Genomic DNA, 8,299 nt, shown 5'->3' with positions numbered 1-8,299 from the left:
GCCCGCTCAGTGCAGACACCCCCCCACCAGCTCTGCTGCCCCCAGACTCACCGTTGCTGATCCACGCCAGCAGATCCTCAAAGTCTTCGCTGTTGTCCAGGATGCCGGTCTCGGATGTGACTTCTGGAGAAGGAAGAAAATCCATTGCCCAGTGGGGCAAGGCCAGCTCTCCCACAGCCACTGGGTGCCAACCAGCCTGGCCAACTCTGCTGCCCCCAGACTCACCGTCGTTGATCCATGCCAGCAGATCGTCCATGTCTGCGGTGTCCTGCGGGGTGCCTGCGCTTGTTGTCCGTGCTGGAAAAGCCAGAACATCCCCAGTGGGGCAATGCCAGCTTTCCCACAGCCGGCCGGTGCGGACAGCCAGCCGCCCGCTCTGCGGCCCCTGAACTCACCTCCTGATTCCAGCGTGGCAGCGCTGCAGGTGAGCGGAGTCGTGTCGGGCTGGGGACAGACGTCGGTGGGCGCTGGATGCCCCTGGTCCTCCATGAGCACCACGGCGTCTTGAAAGGGCTCCATCGGCGGCTCCCAGCTGGCGGGCAGGGTGCAGGGCACGGGGAGCACCTGCTGCTGCAGTGCCGGTACCTGCAAGAGAAGTGGCGGGGGGCCGGGGCGGCCGGGGCGGCCGGGGGCCTGCAGCAGGCAGGTGCCTGCGGGCTGCGGGGGCTCTGCATGGGGCACGGCCGCAGGCCACAGCCCCATGAGCTGCTGGGGCAGCAGCGTCCCTGCCGGCAGGGGATGTCCCCAGCAGGGAGCAGGGGCGGTGGGGGGAGCCATCGCTGGGTGCAGCCCCCCAGGTAGCAGCTGCAGCAGCGGCAAGTGCAGCCCCGCAGTTGGGGGCAGGCCCCCGGGTGGCAGCTGAGCCACGGTTGGGGGCAGCCCCCCAGGTGGGAGCTGCGCTGCCTGTCCCCAGACACCTGGTACCCCAGGCCAGACAGAGGCCTGAGGCGCCAGGTGGGTGGCAATGGGGACAGGGAGGGGTTGGGGTGGTACCGGCATCGGTCCGCGGATGGTGGGCTGCATCCAGGCGGGGTCCGGTGGCGGCACAGTCGCTGGACTGAATGTGGCGTCAGGTGTCAGAGGCACCGTCAGCGCTCCTCGAGGGATTCTCTCTGTGGGGAAAGGCCAGAAGGGGCACTGGGCTGAGATCTGGGCTGCTGGGCTGAGATCTGGCTCACGAGGGTGGCATCTGGGGCGCTGGGCTGGGATCTGGGGCGCTGGGGCCAGCTGAAGCTCGGGAGCAGGGGGAGCCTGCTGCCTTACCTGCCATGACAGCTGGAGAGTGGCAGTTAGGGGAGCCCCTCCCCCAACGGGGCTTCTGTGACCGTTGGGCTCAGCCCCTTTCCCCCAGGCTTGCCATGGTTTCATTTCTCATACCCAAACATCCTTCCCGTCCCTAGGGGGTCCTAATAGATGAGAAACTTAACATGAGCCAGCAGTGCGCTCTGGCAGCCCGGAAGGCAAATGGGATCCTGGGCTCCATCAGGAGAGGGGTGGTCAGCAGGGATAGGGAGGTGATTGTCCCTCTCTACTCTGCTCTTGTGAGGCCCCATCTGGAGTACTGTGTCCAGGTGTGGAGCCCTCAGTACAAAAAAGATATGGAGATTTTGGAAAGGGTCCAGAGGAGGGCCACGAAGATGATCAGGGGGCTGGAGCACCTCCCCTATGAGGACAGGCTGAGGGAGTTGGGTTTGTTCAGCCTGGAGAAGAGAAGGTTGCGGGGTGACCTCATTGCAGCCTTTCAATACCTGAAGGGAACTTACTCCCAGGAGGGGAGCAAACTCTTCGAAAGGGCTGATAACAGCAGGACTAGGGGAAATGGTTTTAAGTTAAAAGAGGGAAGATTTAGGTTGGATGTTAGGGGGAAGTTCTTTACTAGGAGAGTGGTTAGGTCCTGGAACAGGCTGCCCAGGGAGGTTGTGGATGCCCCGTCCTTGGAGGTGTTCAAGACCAGGTTGGACGGGGCTCTGGGCAACCTGATCTAGTATAGGCGTATGTTTGGTGGCCCTGCTAGGCAGGGGGGTTGGAACTACATGATCCTTGAGGTCCCTTCCAACCCGGGTCATTCTGTGATTCTGTGATTCTGTGATCTCTAACCTGATAGCGTGGACGTTTGCTCCTGGCTTCCAGTGTATCTTGGGGCAGAACAGGCAGCACTGTCTTTGCTGCTCTTCCCTCTTTGCTGCTTCCCTTTCCTGCTCTTCTCCTCAGCCACCATCCATCCAACCTTCAGCTCTTCTCCCTTACTCTTATCCTCTCCTCTTCAGCTCTTCTGCTCTTTTTCTTTCCTTGGATGCTCACTCCTCTCTCTCGTGCACGTCTACTCCTCTTCTGCTTTTCTTTCTTACCCGCATCCTCTCCCGTTCTTCTCATCTGCTCTTCCGACTTAGCCGTATCCTCTTTGCACCTCTCATGCTCTCCTCTTCTTCTCTTCCGACCACTATCTGCTCTTCTGCTCGAGGGCGCTTTTCCTTCTCTGCTCTTCTGCCCTCTCTTCCTCCCTTCTGCTCTTGTTCTCTTCTGCACTTCTCACTGACCGCTGTCCTCTCTTCCCGTCTTCTGTCCTTCTGCCATACGGCTATTCACTCTTCTCCTCTTCAGCTCCTCTCCACTTCTGCCTTTCTGCCTTACCTGTATCCACTCCTCTCCCTTTCTGCTCTTCTCCTCGTCTGCGCGTCTTCCTTACCTTCACCCTCTCCTTTTTCTTCTGCTCTTCTCCCCTTCTGCTCATCTCCTCTTCCCGTTGTTTTGCTGCCTTGCCTGTCTCCGGTCCTTTCCTGTCTTGCCCTTTTTGTCTGCTGCTCTTCTTTCTTACGTGCATCCTTTCTTCTTCCTCTCTTCTGCTCTTCTTGAGTTCTGTCTTACCTGTATCCGCTCTTCCCGTCTCCTGCTCTTTTCCTGCTCTGCTCAGCGTCCAGACCCTCAGCAAACCCGTGGTGCTGGGCAGGAGGTGAAGCCAGGACCAGGATCTCACCAGTGTAAAAGCAGTTCTGGTTCAAACCCTCACCTTGCTGCTTTCCTCTCGTCTCAGCCTTGCTGGCAGGGTGCAGGAGAGCATCTTGGAGACAATCCCACAAATCGTCAGAGGTGGGAAGGGAGCAGGAGAAATCAGCCTGAAGAAAACCTAGCTACAGTCAGTGCAGCATGATAGAAATGAATCCATCCTCTTAGTAAAACAAATATACATAGAGGGAATGCCTCTGGGCATGGGGACCTCAGGTGTTGCTGCAGGGGCTGAGGCTTGTATCCTGCATTCAGGCCATCTGATCTCTTTCCTGGTAAAACCAGGAAGAGAAGGTGTAAGATGGGGAATACTCATGCACAAATAGGCTTGTTTAATTATCTTTATCCCAAAAGGAGACACAGAAGCTTTTAGTTTTCTTTATTTGAATAAAGGGAGGGTCCACTGGGGCATACCCCTGCGAGGTCTCTCAAAGTCTCAGGGGACAGAGACACTCTTTTATGCCTGTTCCCTAATGTTAGTGGACCCTTCCCCCTTTCCCTATTGCTAAGGTGCTCAGGGTTCACATTCTTCTCAGCTCACCTATTACACACTCATCTCCCCCCTGTAAGTACCTCCGGTGGAATGCTATAACAAGATGGAAGGTAATGCAATAATAGCAGGATGGAAAAGTCTTTGGCTACAGCGAATGAGAACAAGCCCAAATGCAGCAACAGCAGACATTAAGGAAAAAGGCTGCTCTCCTTCAGAAGGCCTCAGGCAAGTAGGGATCTCCAGAGAGATACCCTCACCTCCACTGCCAACCATAGAATAAGGTCTGGGAGAGCAGGGCCCATGTCTGGGTGCAGCAGTGCAGCACAGGCAGGAGCTGCCGAGGAAGCATTTCTCTCTCGGGGAGCTCTGCTGGTTTTGCTGCTCCAGGTGGATCTGTGCTGGGCGTTCCTGGTTCTCCGTTGGCACTTTCTCCATAGGGATGAATGGCAGCTCCCCCTTCCTTCCCAGCAGTGCCTCAGCAGCTGTCAGTGCTCCTGGAGCCCTGTTCTGTGCAGCGGTCTGTGCCATGGCTGCACTGAGCAGCGCTCTGAACGTCTGCAGCTCAGTTTCCTTCAGACAGACACACAGACATAACCTTGCCTTCTGCCTTGCTTCCTCCTCTTCTCTGGGCTATTTGCTACAATCCTGCAAGAGTTAGGCCAGCTCTCTCCACTTTCCTGCTCTGCTTTCTGGTTCTGTGTGGAGCTGTATGGAGCAGTGGGTTGTGACATGGGCCGTGTTCTCCTTCCCTCACTCTGCCTGCTGGGTGCTAAAGCTCTTGGTTTGGCTTGGTTTGGCTTGGTTTGGCTTGGTTTGGCTTGGTTTGGTTTGGTTTGGTTTGGTTTGGTTTGGTTTGGTTTGTTTCTGGGGGGCTGCCGTGCTCCAAGCAGTTCTGTTCCTGGCAGTGAGGCTGCAGAGAGGTGGGTCATCTCAGCAGTCATCGACGCTGTAAGTGCTGCAGCTCTGCCACCATGTATGGCCTTCCTAGTGTGCAGAGACAGACGGGACCCAGAGGGCTTATGGGGGGGACGTAGAAGGGGGGGACACAGATTGGACTCGGAAAGAAGATGGAGGGGGTATGGAGAAGACTAGGAAGAGGGCGTAGAGAGGACATAGGTGGGACATGGAGGTGAGAGAGATGGCGCGTGAACTGGATAGAGAGGGGTGAGAAGGCAAGGTGGATGGTGGGGACAGGGGCACAGGTCAAGGGCCAAGTCCAGCTCTGCAACCACAGCAACCTGTCGGGGACGCCGGCCTGCGGCTGGGGCTGGAGCAGAGCAAGATGGAGGGGGGAACCCTCAGGAACGGAAAAAATCTCAAGATGGGGCTTTCTCCATCCCTCAGCCTGCAGCGCAGCCACACGACCTAGGCAGGCCTCAGACTCTGGTCCTGCTGCTGGGTACTGCAGGGTGCAGCCTGGCTCAGTCCTCTCTGCACCTGGCGACTGATGGCTGTGTCTGGGATCGCAGCGAGCCTCCTCCACTACAGGGGAGGGGATCCTGGAGGGGAGGGCTGTGTCCGATGGTGGTGGCAGATCTGGGACACTGCCCTTTCTGCTGCCCAGTTTGCCCTGAAGGTGGGCCCTGAAGGGGGCGCGGGGAGGTGGGCTTTCTAACTGAATGAACGGCCGCAGGCAGAGGTGTAGCAAAGGTGAACGCAAGACATATAATCATTTAACGTACCAAACAGTAAATAAATGACAATATTCCCAACCATTTCCCACCCTAGCAATTCTTTCTGATCCCACCCCCTAAAACTCCCACCCCCAATCAGTTTCTCGCCCCCTCCCCTCCCGCTCCCTCCCTCCAATAGTTCCCTCCCTCTGCCAAAAACCTCCCAGCCCCCTGTTGTAATACCGGAAGAATTGTACAGAGCAGCAGCCGTGGATCAAGAGAAGGACTTCACAGAGCAGCAGCTGTGGAGCAGGATCAACAGCAGACCGTGTTGGTGGTGGATGCGACAGGCAGTGCCAGCAGGGCGTCCCCTGCTTCAAAGTGCACCTTTCCTCTCTCACCCACCACAGATTCTCTCCTGCACTCAGGGTCTGAAGGATTTCTTCCAGTTGTACTCCATATCCGCGTGGCCAGTTGTTATGGTTTTATAATTTGGTTGGTGTTGGTATTCCACATCAAAACATCATGTAGGATAATGGGAGTTAAGGGGACAAGTTTTTTTTTTTCTGTGGGCTGCCTTAAATGGGCATGTGGGGAGCGGCACCGGAGGGGAGGTCGGGAAGGGGACGGGCTCGCTCTCTCTCTCTCCCCGGCGCCCGGCGAGGAGACAGCGTGGTCGGAGTTTCCCGCCTCCCACAGCCCGTCGGTGAGATTAGGATTTGGTTTTCTCATTGTTGAAACTCTCTCGTTGTTGTTTAGTGTTACTGGGTTTATTAAACTCCCGTTCGTTCTCAGATCATCCTTTCTTCGTTTTTTTTTTTCCTCCCAAACCCATTCGCGGTCTCCCTTCCCTTCCCCTCTCCCGGAGCGCACGTGGCCGTGCCGCGCCGCGCCGTGCCGCGCCGCACCGCGCTGTTAGGGAAGAGAGGTACTTTTGTTCCTGCTCCCCTGGGTTTGTTCCCTTGTCACGAGGGAGCTCTAGAGAGAACCCTGTGACACCAGTGCGTGATACAGAGCCCAAGTGGAACACCTCCAATTTAGTTCTATTAGTGTGCGCCTTTGTCTCAAGTGATGCGTGGTCATCATTTAAAAACCCCTATGAGTTGGATGTAAGAGAGGTAACCATTCTGTGATACAGGGTCATCCGTTTGCCTGGGGTTCCTTTCCAGGTTTTGTCTTTGCAAATTAAGAATAGGCTAATTGATAGGCTAATACCATCATAACCGAGCATTACTAACACATTCCATGATTATTCCTGTAGATTCCAGCGCTGGTAACATCAGATCCTATTTGATTAACATCCTATTAATCCATTAATAAAATAGAAGCACACAATAACCAGGATAGTGCCTAATAATTCTAGTTCCTGAGACAATAGTTGGCTAACCTGAATGCAAAAGGCCAGCGCGCTAGGACTAACAGCCACACAGCAACATGGTTAAATAGAGCTGCGTCCATTGGCTGCCTGAAAAGCCATACTTTTATAGCAGACAGACGAGGGCGTTTAAAAATCAAACACACTCATTGGAGGAAAGCTACCGCAATAACAACCCTAAAACCCCCCTTCAAAGCCGCGAGCCATTCATTCTTTTCCTAGAGGTGTCCTTGGTTCTCGTGCTGTTGATCCTGCTCCACAGCTGCTGCTCTGTGAAGTCCTTCTCTTGATCCATGGCTGCTGCTCTGTAAAATCCTTCTTGTATTACAACACCTTCCAACGTGGACTTGAACATTTCCAGGGATGGGGCAACCACAGCCTCTCTGGGCAGCTGTTCCATCACTTCACCACTCTGACAGTAAAGAACTTCCTCCTGACGTCCAACCAAAATCTTCATTCCTTCAACTTCAAACCATTTCCCCTTGTCCTGCTGTTATCTAACCTTTCAAAGAGTTGACTCCCCTCCTGTTTATAGGCTCCCTTTAGGACCACACACTGCTGGCTCAAGTCCAGCTTCTCGTCCACCAGGATCCCCAAGTCCTTCTCCGCAGGGCTGCTCTCAAGGGGTTCCTCCCCCAGCCTGTATAAACACCTGGGACTGTCCTGGCCCAAGTGCAGCATCCTGCATGTGGCTGTACTGAACCTCATTAGGTTCTCATGGGCCCACTTCTTCAGCCTGTCCAGGTCCCTCTGGATGGCTTCCCTTCCCTCCAAAGTATCGAATGCACCGCTCAGCTTGGTGTCATCTGCAGCCTTGCTGGGAGTGCACTCGATGCCATTGTCTGTCACTGACAAAGGTGTTGAAGAGCACCTGTCCCAAGACAGACCCCTGAGGGACACCGCTTGTGACCGGCCTCCACCCTGACACAGAACCACTGATCACAGCCCTTGGGCTGCAACCGTTCAAACAATTATTAATCCACCAAACTGCCCATCCTTCAAATCCACACCTCTCCCATTTAGAGAGAAGGTGGTGCGGGACCATGCCAAAGGCTTTGCAGAAGTCCAGGTAGGTGACATCCATTGCCCTTCCCCCATCCACCAATGCCTTCAGTTCATCATAAGAGGCCATCAGATTGGTCAGTCAAGATCTGCCCTCGGTAAAGCCTGGCTGGCTATCTCAAATCACCTTTTTTTCTCCTGTGTGTGCCTTAGCATAGCTTCTAGGAGGATCTGCTCCACAGAGGTGAGGCTCACTGGCCTGTAGTTCCATGGGTCATCCTTTCTCCCTTTCTTAAAAATGGGAGTCATGTTTTCCTTTTCCCAGTCACCGGGGACTTCACCAGACAGCCATGATTTTTCAAATATGATGGAGAGTGGCTCAGCCACCACACCAGCCATCTCCCTCAGAACCCTAGGGTGGATGAAATCCGAGCCCATGGACCTAAATAAATTCAGTTTCATGAGGTGGTCTCGGACTTGTTCCACTGTTGCCATGGTGCTGCCCTCACCCATGCCTAGGTCTTCAGGGTCCTGGCAGACATGGGGAGAAACTGAACCACTGGTGAAGACTGAGGCAAAGCACTTACTGAGCACCTCAGCTTTATCCATGTCTGAGGAAGCCAGTTCTCCATTCTCATTTATCAGTGGGGGAACACGCTCCTTGGTCTGTCTCCTCCTGCTTATGTGCCTGTAGAACCCCTTGTTATTTTTCACATCCCTCACCAAGTTCAGCTCTACTCGTGCCTTGGCTTTCCTTATCTTATATTGTGACAGGACGAGGGGAAATGGCCTCAAGTTGTGCCAGGGCAAGTT

This window comes from Excalfactoria chinensis, chromosome Z, assembly GCF_039878825.1.
Source record: "Excalfactoria chinensis isolate bCotChi1 chromosome Z, bCotChi1.hap2, whole genome shotgun sequence".
Taxonomy (NCBI): domain Eukaryota; kingdom Metazoa; phylum Chordata; class Aves; order Galliformes; family Phasianidae; genus Excalfactoria; species Excalfactoria chinensis.
The sequence above is the reverse complement of the archived record's forward strand: the minus strand, read 5'-3'. Positions refer to the sequence as shown.